Source organism: Acinonyx jubatus, chromosome B1 (genome assembly GCF_027475565.1).
Source record: "Acinonyx jubatus isolate Ajub_Pintada_27869175 chromosome B1, VMU_Ajub_asm_v1.0, whole genome shotgun sequence".
Lineage (NCBI taxonomy): Eukaryota > Metazoa > Chordata > Mammalia > Carnivora > Felidae > Acinonyx > Acinonyx jubatus.
Genome location: NC_069382.1, coordinates 163088543 through 163103325, shown reverse-complemented (window position 1 = coordinate 163103325; position 14783 = coordinate 163088543).

Genomic DNA, 14783 nt, shown 5'->3' with positions numbered 1-14783 from the left:
CCACTCATGCTTGCTTGAGCACTCTCTCTCTCTCTCAAAATAAATAAATAAACTTAAAAAAAAAAAAGGAAACTGGGACTTACACAACCTCCAGTTCTTCCTTGTTATGAAAGGAAGTTGTTGGGGGAGTTAATCTGACAACTCCCTGAACCATTGATAGGTAGCAGAAAAAATGCAGGGTCCAGCCCAACAGAGCCCTTGCTGGGAGCATAGGGGTGACAAGCCAGGGCAGATTGGAAGCACTAGCCAAGACTGAGAGCTAAACACGCTAAGACAAGCCCCTCCACTCTGTTTTCTCCAACTGTTTTCCAGCTTTCTTTGAGAGATCATAATCATAATACACATTACCTGACATTTGCAAAACACCAATAATTTTTTTTTTCATCTTTCATTTCATTTGACCTACTCTGGGGAAGGCAGATGATTTTACCCACAAATTTATAGAAGATGATATTGAGACCTGAACAGATGAAATGAGACAGTTCGGGGTGTGGTGAAATAGGCAGGCTTTGTTATCAGGCAGAGGTTAGCTCACACCCCTATTTGGCCATTGATTGTGTGTTTTGCCTCTTTCCAAGCCTCTAATTCTCATGTAGAAAATGATGACAATATTTATCTGGAAGGATTGTTAGAAGGATTAAATGGGTTACTTATAGTGCCTGACTTAGAGTAAATACTCGAAAATGGGAGCTATCTCAAAGGGGACTCACAATAAAACTAAGCTTGGAACTGGGCTATTCTTTCTTTACTAAATCACATAAAAGTTGGTTAACACAGATTTGCAAATTAGAAAAAATCATGAAAGTCTGCACAATTCTCTACCCAACTAGACACAAATGCATTCTACTCTGAGAATTCGAAAATGACACAGGAAGCATGTTTTCTTTGTAGTTCTTCCATTTCTTCTTCTGAATCAATTTTCTCGCCTTTTATTTTTTGGAAGACTCAACTGTTTTACTACATGTTTTCCAAATAAGCATTTTCAATTATATTATTTATGTAATGTTTTTCAAAATTAACAAATAAGAAACTGATAAATCTTGATGATTTTATACTGTTAAAGCCAAATTTGTAAAGAGTACCTCACATATTTCAAATTTAAATTTAAACTTTATTTACATGAATATATAATGACAAGAATAAATGCATATGCAATGAAAAGAATAGGATGAAAGGTTCTAAGACGCAGGTCAACTGATTCTTAAATTCTTTCATCATAAACTATTTTTGCCTGAGTTGTTTTGCAGCAACATTGGACCCTTTAAAATAAAACTAATCTGTTATTAGGGTGCCTGGCTGGCTCAGTAGAAAAAGCCTGAGACCCTTATTCTCAGAGTTGTGAGTTTGAGCCCCACATTGAGTGTGGAGCCTACTGAAAAAACACTAATCAGTCATTCTAAGCCAGAAATAAATACATACACATAAATACGAATACAATAAGAAAATCAGTGGTAGGTATAAAAGTTAGTTTTACAGTGCATCCAATAAAAATGATACAGACAATTCTTAAACATTTTAGTTTTAACTTTGAAAACATACATGTGCATTTATTGGTGAATATTTGATATAGAGATGCAGAAATATGGCATTTTCTCTGGATTTAATTAAAGTTTTACATTGTCCCTCTTACATGAATCACATCCCAAATACATCATTTTTTGTTCCAATTTGCTTCTTTTTTGTTTTTTTCTTTCTTTTTTTTTTTTCACTTTCTTCACAGATTTCTGTTTGCAACCTTCCATTCCTCCTTTTGGACCTCCTCCCTCCACTCTTTCCAGTTTAATGAGAGCTTGAAAAGTCAGGTGAAACAATCTGGATTCCAAACTTGATTACAACTCAGGACTTGGTTATAATCCTTCATTAATCTTTATAATTCCATCCTAGTTTTTAGTTATCTCTCCAACACCAAATCCTCAGACTTATTTTAGCAACCCTTAGTCATCCACACTTAACAGTGCACTACATTGTTTTCATGTAATATCAGTTTATGAATATCTCATCAAGTTAAGTATTGCCTTGATAAGTACAATTGGCAGATACGGATTGGGAACAAAGACAGTCTTGAGAAACATCCTAATCCTAGAGGGAGTAGAAGAGCACAGACATTGTAGAGAGAAGCCTATGTGTGGGAGCAATTGGCAACTATTGTTATTAGTCAGTGCATTTTTTTTTTCAATTTAAATTCAAGTTAGTTAATATACAGTGTAGTCTTGGCTTTAGGAATAGAACCCAGTGATTCATCTCTTACGTACGACACCCAGTGCTCATCCTGAAAAGTGCCATTCTTAATGCCCATCACCCATTTAAACCATCCCCACCCCCTTTCCCCTCCAGCAACCCTCAGTTTGTTCTCTGTATTTAAAAGTCTTTTATGGTTTATGGCCAACTAATCTTCAACAAAGCAGGAAAGAGTATCCAATGGAAAAAAGGCAGTCTCTTCAGCAAATGGTGCTAGGAAAACTGGACAGCAACATGCAGAAGAATGAAACTGGACCACTTTCTTACAACATAGACAAAAATAAACTCAAAATGGAGGAAAGACCTAAATGTGAGGTAGGAAACCATCAAAATCCTCCAGGAGAAAACAGGAAGTAACCTCTTTGACCTTGGCCACAGCAACTTCTTACTTGACATGTCTCCAGAGGCAAGGGAAAATGAACTATTGGGACCTCATCAAGATAAAAAGCTTCTGCATAAGAAAGGAAACAATCAACAAGACTAAAAGGCAACCGATTGAATGGGAGAATATGTTTGTAAATGACATATCAGATAAAGGGTTACTATCCAACTCTATAAAGAACTTACCAAACTCAAAACCGAAAAAATAAATAATCCAGTGAAGAAATGAGCAGAAGACACGAATAGACACTTTTCCAAAGAAGACATGCAAATGACTAACAGACACATGAAAAGATGTTCAATATTTCTCATCATAAGGGAAATACACATCAAAACCACATTGAGATACCACCTCAAACCAGTCAGAGTGGCTAAAATGAACAACTCAGGAAACAACAGATGTTGGCGAAGATGTGGAGAAATGGGAACCCTCTTGCACTGTTGGTGGGAATGCAACCTGGTGCAGCCGCTCTGGAAAACAGTGTGGAGCTTCCTCAAAAAATTAAAAATAGGGTTACCCTACAACCCAGCAATAGCACTACTAGGAATTTATCAGAGAATACAGGAGTGCTGATTCATAGGGGCACCCTAATGTTTATAGCAGCACTATCAACAATAGCCAAATTGTGGAAAGAGCCCAAATGCCCACTGATGAATGGATAAAGATGTGGTATATATATATATATATATATATATATATATATATGTGTGTGTGTGTGTGTGTGTGTGTGTGTGTGTGTGTGTATACAATGGAATACTCCTCAGCAATGAGAAAGAATGGAATCCTGCCATTTGCAACAATGTGGATGGAACTGGAGGTATTCTGCTACGTGAAATAAGTCAATCAGAGAAAGACAGATATCATATGTTTTCACTCATATGTGGAATTTGAGAAACTTAACAGAAGACCATGGGGGAAGGGAAGGGAAAAAAAAGTAACTAAAAACAGAGAGGGAGGCAAACCATAAGAGACTCTTATTCAACGTTTATTTATTTTTGGGACAGAGAGAGACAGAGCATGAACGGGGGAGGGGCAGAGAGAGAGGGAGACACAGAATCGGAAACAGGCTCCAGGCTCTGGGCCATCAGCCCAGAGCCCGACGCAGGGCTCGAACTCACAGACCGCGAGATCGTGACCTGGCTGAAGTTGGACGCTTAACCGACTGCGCCACCCAGGAGCCCCAGAGACTCTTAAATACAGGGAACAAACTGAGGGTTGATGGGGGTAGAGGAGAAAGGGAGTGGGGAAAATGAGTGATGGGCAATGAGAAAGGCACTTGTTGGGATGAGGAGTGGGTATTGTATGTAAGTGATGTATCACGGGAATCTACTCCCCAAGCCAAGAGCACACTGTACACTATATATTAGCTTGACAATAAATTATATATATAAAAAACAAAGTAAGGAGCCAAACATCAGTGATGCATCTCTTTTTTTTTTAATTTTTAATTTAATTTAATAATTTAATTTAATTTAATTTTTATTTTTAGAAAGAGAGATTGAGAGAGCATGCACAGGGGAGAGAAACAGAGGGAGAGAGAGAATCCCAAACAGGCTCCATGCCAAGTATGGAGCCTGATGTGGGGCTGGACCCACCACTCTGGATTTATGACCCCAGCAGAAACCAAGGGTTGGACACTTAACCGACTGAGCCACCCAGGTGCCCTAAGTGATGCATTTTTAATGGGAATTGAGCACCTAGTGTAAGCTGGGTACTTGGCTGAGTATTGAACACTCAGAGATGATTTAGAGATGGTCCCTGGGTCACCTGTGGAGACTGCTTAAGATTATCTCTCTCCCTCTGCCTCCTCTCCTGCTCTCTCTCTCTCACTCTAAGAAAGCAAGAAAGCAAGAAAAAAGAAAAAAGAAATGCTCCTTGAGTTTCAAAGGTTTGAAGTGGAGGAAAACACTGAAATAAATATAGTGCACTGTGGTAAGTAAAATAGATGTGTGTACATACCCTGTATGTATTTCGTGGAACCCAAATCGGGAAGGGCTCATACTATGCTCGATGGAGCTGAGTTGCGGAAGACTTCACAAAGGATTCTTGTGCCAAATTAATCTTTTAGCTAAAATTCTGTATATAATGTATGTCTTTTAACTTCTTATAAATTGGCTTGATAAAGAAATCATAATTTATTCTCAGAAATTATAATTTATTCTGTTGAAAACTTCATTCAACTTAGTATTCCTTCTCAAAAGATTAGAGACAAGTAGTTTTCTTATCAGTCTATCCAAAGGAAATGTAGAAAAAATACAATGTAGTTAGTGAGGCAGAATACATGTCAGATATCTTACATTACCAGAGTTTCAGTTTTTGTTCTTTTTTTAATGTTTACACAAAATTCACTAGGCAAATCTGAACACTTTGATGACTTTGGCTGTTTTATGTGTAGCATTCAGCTCAACTAAGCAGATGATATAGGTTGAAACAGACTTTAAAAAGAAAGAAATATAGAGTGGAAATATTTTAATGACATTGCTTTTTTATAATCCTTGAGAAGTATTTTTTAGAAGCAGTTGACAAGAAACAAAATTATTTCCAAGTGGCTTAAAAACACCATACTATATATACTATACTATATATATTTTTTCCTATATATTCAGCTTAATTACTTTGTCTATGCATTTAAAGTAAAATTTCTATAAACTGATGGAAATAGCATATATGAAACTAATTAGGATCACAATATAAAACATGCATCTCAACATTGTTTCCTCCATTCTATTTCCAACACACACATACACGTGCACATGTGCATGCACGCAAACACACAGATTTTACCTGGTTAATTGAAATACGTTTTCAACAAGTTTTAACTTACAATGAGTCGCTTGGGGTGCCAGAAAACTCCTAAATTCTCTTAAGTTATGGTACCCACTCTTAGCTACTATCTACAATTTTTGGCACATAAAAACAAAACATCCTTTTTAGGATTAATTAAATTTTTAAATCACATAAAGATAAGTTTTTAAATCACATAATTCAGATGGAGGCACACATTTCAAATTCACCCTCCAGCATAACTGACTGGCAACAGAAAATTTCCAATAAACAGATTCTGACATAGCTTTGGGCCTCTGGAGGAAGGATAGAAGACAGATTAAGAAGGTTAAGTGAAAGAAACAGAGAGGTGAGGATAACTGAGTGTAAGATCTCTCTAATTTACAAATTGGCTTAGGAAGTTATCTAGTCTAAAATTTATTACTTAAAAAGGTGACTTAGAGAACTTTAAGCTTAGTCATAGCCAATATTTTAATGCAAACAATATATGTAATGTATGGTCATTAAGACAATTAAAATGTTCTGGCAGAGGATTCCAGCCACTGATCATCTGGATAGTATCTCCCTGACTCAGGATATGCATTGGCCTCCGCAATCCTCTGAAAACCAACTTGAGAAGGAAGAACACTATTCACCTTTTTGAGAAGGGCCATTGGTTTTGAGAAGGGCCAGTAATGCTTGAATCTGAGCCCCACTGTTGGCTGCTTTACTAGTAGACATTCTAACACACTGAAAAGCTTCGGTTTTGTCCTAATATCCATCTGCTCACCCCATGTGGCCAGAATTCGTCCAGAACTAAGAAACATAGTAGTAGTATTCTTACTTCCATCTATTGGAAGTAATCCAATTTCAACTAATAAGACATAGGAAGTCTCCTAGGGGCTCCTGGAACATGCTTCTTCATGCCTAAATAGAGTCACCAAAGAAGAAATGATTCTGTTTCTCCCACTAAACACTGTGACATTTTCAAAGAAGCGATGAATCTGTAACAGCCATTTTGCAATTAAAAAGAGACTCAGCCTGGGGGTACTACACTAGTAGGAGGCATGAGAACAGAAAGATGGAAAAAACCTTGCCCCAGATGACATCACTGGTTTACAAAATTAACCAAATCTGAAACCATTCTATCTTGAACTTTTTCTTTGTTTTTTCTTTCTTTTGGTGTGATTCTTTCCTCATTATTGATGCTATTTTGTTACTTGCAGCCAAAACTCCATTATAGAAAATCAGGGGGAAGAATCATAAATAGAAATAATTTTTAAGATGCATAATTAAATTACACGAAGCCACAAAATGCACGTTTATTCACTACACTTCAAACTGAGATTCCTTTATTCCTAATTCTCATACCCAGATAAGGAAATAGATTGCAAACATGTTTGCAGCTTACTCAATGACTCAGCCTGGTGAGTTTCCTGTCTGGAACTATGGGCTGCTCTGAGCACCACTCATCAAACATTTATCCCAGGAGCATAAGTACATGCATTCAGCAGATATTTATTAGACACTCATTCTTAAACCTAGGAGTCCGGGCACCTGGGTGGCTCAGTTTGGTTGGGCGTCTGACTTCAGCTCAGGTCACGATCTCATGGTTCGTTAGTTTGAGCCCTGCGTCGGGCTGTGCTGACAGCCTGGAACCTGGTGCCTGCTTTGGATTCCGTGTCTCCCTCTTACTCTGCCTCTTCGCTGCTTGCTCGCTCTCTCTCTCTCTCTCTCTCTCTCTCTCTCTCTCAAAAATAAATAAAAACAATAAAAAAAAAGAAACTAGGAATCATACAGAATATAGCATAAGTCTAAAACATGATCTCTGCCCTTATGATGCTGACCATCAAGTTAACAGAAGAAAGCATAAAAAAATAAATTTCATATATACATGAAAAGAATATCATAGATGGCATAAAACCAAGTGCTAAATAAATGGTGTCAGAAATATATCCTACAAACTGAAAAGAGAAAAAATACATAATCTAGCGCACTCAGCGATGATGGAGTTTATAGTAGGCCTATTAGACAAGTAGAATAGGGAGATTCAGAAAGGAAGAGAAAAGATTTTTCAGTGTTATTCTTTAACTCTGCATGGAACTGTTAGAGGAGGCAGGTAGTTAGGTTCTAATAGGATACCTGGAGGCCAGCACTGAAAAAGCATGGCCAGCTATCAGGAAGATCAGAGGCCTGTCCTGGCCGTACTCCACAAGCAGCTGGATAAAACCAGACAGCCCCAGATGGCAGATGCCTTGACAGAAAACCCCTGACCAAATTAGCAAGAAAAAAGTACAAAACCCTCAACTCTGCCCCCAATAGTAAATACTCCAACTCCCGATTAACAACTAGGACAGGATAGAAACCCAACCCCCAGGGCACACAGCTCTCTCTCTTGAGCTCACCTTCTCTCGTATCTCTGGAGTGTACTTTTCCCTTCAATAAACTTTCCCACTTGTGTTACTCATCCACTGTGCAGTGTTTCTGTCCTTAAATTCTAGTGACAAGATCAAACTTTCAGTGACACCTTCTGGCTGTGTCGAGATCCCAGGATCCAGGGTCTCCCCAGTTTATTCAGCAACTGTACCAGGTATGTTCACAGGAACATAAAACAAGGATGATATAAGAAAGGAGTCAGAAATAAGAGAAGCACACAAGTGTAGATTAATTCTGGAACCATTGGACATCAGAGCAAGAAGTCTGACCCTGATCCTATAGGTGAAAAAGTAATTGGAGATTTTGAACAGGGAAATACAATACTGAAAACAATCTACCTGAAAGAAAAATCTGATGTCTGTGTGAAGGATTGGAAGGGAAGAATTGGAAGCAGGATGCAGTGAATAAGCTGTTGCAAAAATCTGTTCTCTTGAGCAAAAGCTAAGCTCATAATTCACATCATTAAGCAAGGTTGTCACTAAATAGAACTAAATTGACTTGAAGGAGATTGACAATTCAGTAAAAGAAGAAAACCAAGTGCAAGGTATTTGATATCATGTTGATTAATAAGCAATATATTGATTGATTTTTCTCTCTGGAAAATTACCATTATTGTAATAGAGCTTCTTGTTCAGTATGGGAGTCTCCAGTTGATACAGAAAGAGAAATGCAGATCCATGGCATTTGGTCCTTCATTCCATTGTTGCTGTTAATTTGTGGTTGTAGGATCTGCCCAGAGTAGTCAAGGGAAATGCAGCTCCATTGTTCCATAAACAACAGAAATAACCTTCATTAACCAAGTTGGAAAACAAAGATGTCACTTCTTCCTAACTGGATTTTTGTTACTACTTACAGTCCTTAATTATGAGATTCATTTATTCAGTCTCTGATTATACAGTCTTTAATTATTAGGTTCACTTATTCATCCAAGCATTTATTCATTCATCCAAGAACTTATTCCATTCATTCATACTTATTTCAACAAATATTTATTGATTGCCTCTTCTGTGCTAGCTTTTCTGTGCTCATTACTGGAGGTACTTAAAAACATAAACAAGATAGCCTCTTTCCCCTCTGGAATTCATAGTCTAGTTAGGGAGGTATCCCATGAACTTGAGGCTATCATAAACTGTAACAGTGATAAGGTTTATAATGCAATCAACACAGGCTACCTGAGAGCACACAGGAAAGGGAATAAGCCTATCTCAGAAATGTTCCCAGCAAAAATGATATCTCTATTCTATTTCTGTCGCTTAATAGCTATGTTATCTTGAACAATTAATTAATTGTTCCCTCTGTGTATCACTTTCTTTATCTATAAAATGGTACCTCCTTTATGGGGCTATTATAAAGAGCAAATTTCATATACCTGTGATGTGTGTGTGTATATAATGACCTTTACCTAATAAACCACTCAATGAATGTTATCAATTATCATCATTGTTATTACTATAGTATCATTACCATCATTCTTATTCCGAGTCATGAACAATGAGTAAGGGTCATCAAAGAACTGAAGCAGTAAGGAGGGGAGGGTGAAAGAGAGGGTCTAATTCATGGGTAAGGATGGGGGAAATTAAGAGCAGAGCTTATGGAAGACAGTTCTTTCAACGACATCTGTTACTAATGAATTTTTGCTGCAGCAGTATTTTCTCTCAATTTGAAGCCTGTTGTTTCCTCTGCCTTATCTTAGTGTTTCCTCATCCCCAAGCACCAATTTCTGTGCCATGCTGTGGCACCTAAAGCATGATTTGCCATATTCACTGTGTGGTGAGAAAGCAATTCCCATTCAAAGTTAAACCAAACTCCCATTGGGTAGACACCTGAATGCCCAAAGTCTTCCTATGTATTTCTTTTTTTTTATTATTGAGGTATAAGTGACATATAACATTATATTAGTTTCAGGTGTACAACATAATGGTTGTAAATATTGAGAAATGATCACCACAATAATTCTAGTTAACATCTATCACCATACAAAGTTACAGTTTCTTTCCTTGTGATGAGAACTTTTAAGATCTACTCTCCTAGTATATGTATAATACTTATACTAGTTCCAACTCAACTGCAAATATCCCAAAATTATATGCAAATGTCTGTTCATATGTACCTTCTAAACTTTATTTTTCCTTAAGAACAATGTTTTTCATTAGATTCTCAAAGGGGTCTATGAGGCCCCAAATTTGCTTTAAAAATTAATCATAATTCTGGGCCATCCTTTACCACAACTGTGGATATAGCATAATTTTTCACCAACTTTAAATTTATTTACATATCTATTACACTTACTTAGGTTTTTAGCTTATGGTATATTCTGGGCATTGAATTGCACAAGGCTACTGTCCATTATAGAAAGTAATTATTTCCATTTTCTTGTGCTAAAAATCCTTCAAGCATCAAGCTATATCCCATAAGTTCTAGTTTTATAGGATCTTGGGAACAAGTCCCCAGTGAGAAGCAAATTATCTGTGAAGAAAGACCTTCTCCTCCTATTTCTCCCTGGTCTGTTGTAAAGAGACGCAGTCGAAAAATAAAATTTTGAAATGCAGCAATGTCAAACTTGTGTAAAAATTTCTAAGTGCATGCTCTCAATTGTTTGTACTAATTACATATCAGTAACATTAGTTCACAGACCAGCACCAGTTAATTGGTCCACACTTTGTGCAGCACTATTATAGACCACTGGAGATGGAATGTATGATTTTTCTAGAGACATTTGCATTTTATACGTGAGTTGGTGAAGACTTGAAAGGCCTTAAATAATTTCAGAGAAATTATTTTTCTTATTCTGGTAAAAAACACGTAACAGGAAATCTACTCTCTTAACAAACATTTAAGTGCAGAGTCCAGTATTGTTAAGTATAAGCCTAGTGTCATACAACAGTCTCTAGAATGTTTCCATCTGGGGAAGCTCTGTACCCATTTCACAGCAGTCCCCTCATCTTCTTATACCCTCAGAAAGAAATTATTTTTAATGACAAAAAGTCAGTCTATGAAGGAGATAGGAAGGAAGGACAACTTCTCAGCCCCATCTTAATGTGTTTATGAAATGACTAAATCAGATGGCATGTATAATCAGGTGATAGGACTCAAAAAGAATAATGAAGACAATATAGTTATTTCCTTTTCCCTTCCCCTAGCATGCCTGAAAATATCGTGATGATAGGAGTTACTGTGTTCTTTGTTCACATAAAAGCCAAGCTATTACCCCCTATGTATATAACCTTCGCTTTTAAAAGCTTTCTCTTAAAAATAAGGATAATAATGCAACCTGCTTCAAATAAATCATCTTCAATCATTATATCATGATCAATACTTATACAAGGATATATAACAAATTTAGCCAGGTTTCAAGGTGCTTGCTATGTAGCAAGACAGCATAGAAATAAGTCCAACACAAGGCATTGTAGGACCAGCATCTTACGAGGTATGCAGAAAAGAGGAACTAAAAACGCTTAGTGGGGAGAAGAAACACTTTTTTTTTTCTATGAGTGGGGATGAAAGTAAATATGAATAACTTCTTATTTGCACTTCTTCATTATTAAAGTTATCCTGGGCATTCCAATCTTTGGGGGAAGTGGTTTTGCTGTTTCCTGTTATGAGATACATATGCACTGAGCAATGATTCAGAAACTATAGACCAGATATGTTTCAGGGCAGAGGCAGTGAGATTGAAGGTGCTAAAATGAAACAAATCACTAGGGGGCCAGATCTTGAAGTTGTTCTGAAAGGTCACATTTTCAAAACATGTACCTTATAAATGGGCAGAAGAGAAAAGTCATAACGTGAGAATCTTAAAGCGAGGTAGAGATTGGAGAAGATGACAGAGATCATACCAATTTTTCTACATAAAATAGACAATATTGAGACATCAAACTTAATTTTCAAAGGAAGAAGGAAATGTGATAATCTGAAAGGGACAGGTAAAGGAATGGAATGGAGAGGTGAAAGAAGGAAGGGATATTTTAGAATAATTGTTACAGTGAATGTGTTGGCAAACCATCAAGATATGAATAATGTTATTTTCATTGAGAACCCAGCTAGAGCCAAACAGCACAGCTCAATTCTTGGAGTCATCAACATTGAGAAAATTCCCTGAATTGATTATGGGGAGATTCCCTGAGTCATCTTTACTGTTCCTGAGGTAATAGAAACATTTTTTTTTTGTAGATGACAATGTCCAAAATTATGCCTGCATTCTTCTTCTGAAAATAAAAACATACAATGCGATTATGTAAGTGTAGGAAATGACTCAAAGTCTGTATCCATGAGACTATAAGGCTTGATTGTGAAAGAGTTTATCTCTTTGCTTAGATTTCATTCCAGACCGAGTTTGATTCCTGCATGATCGTGATGATCAGCTTAATGAAAACTAATTCACTGGATAAAAATCAAAGGCACAATTAAAAATATGGTTATCTGTTTGGATCTTGTCATAGCCTAACTTCTTACAACATGGTGAGTTGGCAGCTCATTCCTAACTATTAGGGCCATTAGTTCTAACTGCCTACTGAATAAGTCCTATCTGGACATCCCACCAACCCTTTCAAAGAAAAGATGTAACAAAAAATGTGGTTATTATCTTCTCTTCTATAGGTCTTTTGCCTCCTGCATTCTCAAATTCTGTTGACGTCATTCTTATTCCAGGCACTCAAGCTAGAAATTTTAGAATGATTTTCTATTCGTTCTTTTGTCTTGGTATTCATAGCCAATATGATATCAAACTCATTTGACTTTACAATGACAATAATGAAATAGGCAATATTTCTTGAGGACCTACTGTGAGCTAGACTCTGTGCTAAACGCTTTGTATTTTTCATTCAATCCCCATCCTCATACAAATCCATATGTAGTGGCTACATTATCCTCATTTGTAAAATGAGGTAAAGACTAGAGCAACTGAGTAACTTCTACAAATCAATGCTGCTGGTAAGGAGTGCAACAAGAATATGAATTTATGCTCCTACCAATATGCTGTAGTCCATCTCCTTTCTATAGAGATGCATTCTCCTCATTCAGGATTTTATCACTTTTTTGGGCCTTTTAAACTTTTGGTAGACTGCTGTCTAGCTACCTTTCTCCAGCACTTTCTTACTATACGGTCATAAATATTTCCACTGCTTAATAAAAGCAACTCAAAATATATAGCTAAACCTTTCATACTTTGGATCCAATTCACCTCTCCAGTGCTATCTCCCCCCATTTCGAGGCATGTAACCAGTACTCCAGTCAATTTACAATGTCGCATTTCCTCTGACGACTATGCATGTACAGAAGCTGGGAAGTGTCGAGTGTTTGAGGACAGGGGAGGGCTACCTGCAGGGTAGTGGGGACTAAGCTAGAAAGGTGATTGTGGCCAGAATGCAGAAAAATTTGAGTCTCATGAGAGTAAGTTTAACTTCTGGCCTGGAGTCAAATCAGTTTGACTTTTGGTAGAGGTGGGGGTGCCTAGGTGGGCTCTGCATGTGTTGGGGGGAAAAGTCTCTATTTTTTGCAATGTTTTGATGGTTTGTGTCTAAAAAACAAGCTATCTTTATTTTTGGTTTGTATGAGCATGATTAAAGAAATTAGAATGTAAGATCAGCAAGACTAGGTTGCTTCAAATAACTAAATGGTTAATGTGGACTGTAAGATAATCTTGAACCAAGGTTTTTGATTTTCTCAAGATTTTAAGAAGTGTCAGGGTGAGGGAAATGTCAAAGACCTTTAAGCAAAGCTAATAATATAAAATTATTTTGGGGGCACCTGGGTGGCTCAGTTGGTTGAGCATCTGACTCTTGATCTCAGCTGAGGTCGTGATCTCATGGTTGGTGAGTTGTAGCCCCACATGGAGTTGTGCACTGACAGTGTGGAGACTGCTCGGAATTCTGTCTCCCTCTCTCTCTGCCCCTACCCAACTCGTGCTTTCTCTTTCTCAAAGTAAATAAATAAAACTTAGGGAAAACATTTTTAATTACTTTCAAAAGGTGAAAGTAATAAATAGAAGTCATTGTTTTGATGAAATAAGATAGCCAAACCAATCTATTATAGGATATATACTATGATAGTAAATAATAGCAGGTATTTCATTAATCAGTGTGGAAATTTAACTTAAAAATTCTTATCATTCAAAAATGCTTTTGATCAATTTGATCATGTCTTCATTCAACTTTCTTAGAAATATCCAAACGTAAAATGTCCATCTTTACACATTTTCTGTTGTTTTATGCAGTATGTGAAATCAAATAAAAATAGTAAGTTATATTAATTATTAGGCAGCCTCTCAAATAATGACCTGCATGTAGTTTTCTCTTAGTTTTTAAAAAATTATTTATTAAAAAATTATAAACACAATGGTAGTTCTCATTAAAAGAACATTTCAAAGCACCAAATAGTTTCCATTGGGTGACTTAAAAAATAACTTACATACATTATAGAACAGCATTCCCTATCTTGCATTCCATGCATGTGAGAAAGAGAATTGAAGCCCAGAAGTGCATGTATTTGGGAGACTGAGAATTCGGTGGGCATGACATTTTCTAGCCAGATAAAAATACACATGCATATGTCTGCATGACTCATTCCACACAACTCAAAATTGCTGGAGAGTGGGTGTAGCTATGAATATTACTGCACAATGAAGTTTTCAAAGAAAAAAAACAAATTTGGCAGCTTCCAGTCTTCCTGGATAACTTTAGATTAATTGAAATTTCAATTAATAAAATGCCCAAACTAAAAATGCATTAAAAGCTTGTCAAGTGCTAGAGAACAAATGAGGGAGAATGAATAATGCAACACCAAAGTGATAACTGTTCTATAAATGCACATATTTTGTCTGTCTGTCTGACTGCATTTTAACAAAGTTAGGTCATGTCTTGGCCAGAATTTAAATAGGTAATTGATTTTTTTGTCAGTACTTCAATTTCATTGTATTTCATATCCAAATTGTAAAATCTGAATTGTCCAGATAGTTTGTTTCAATTTC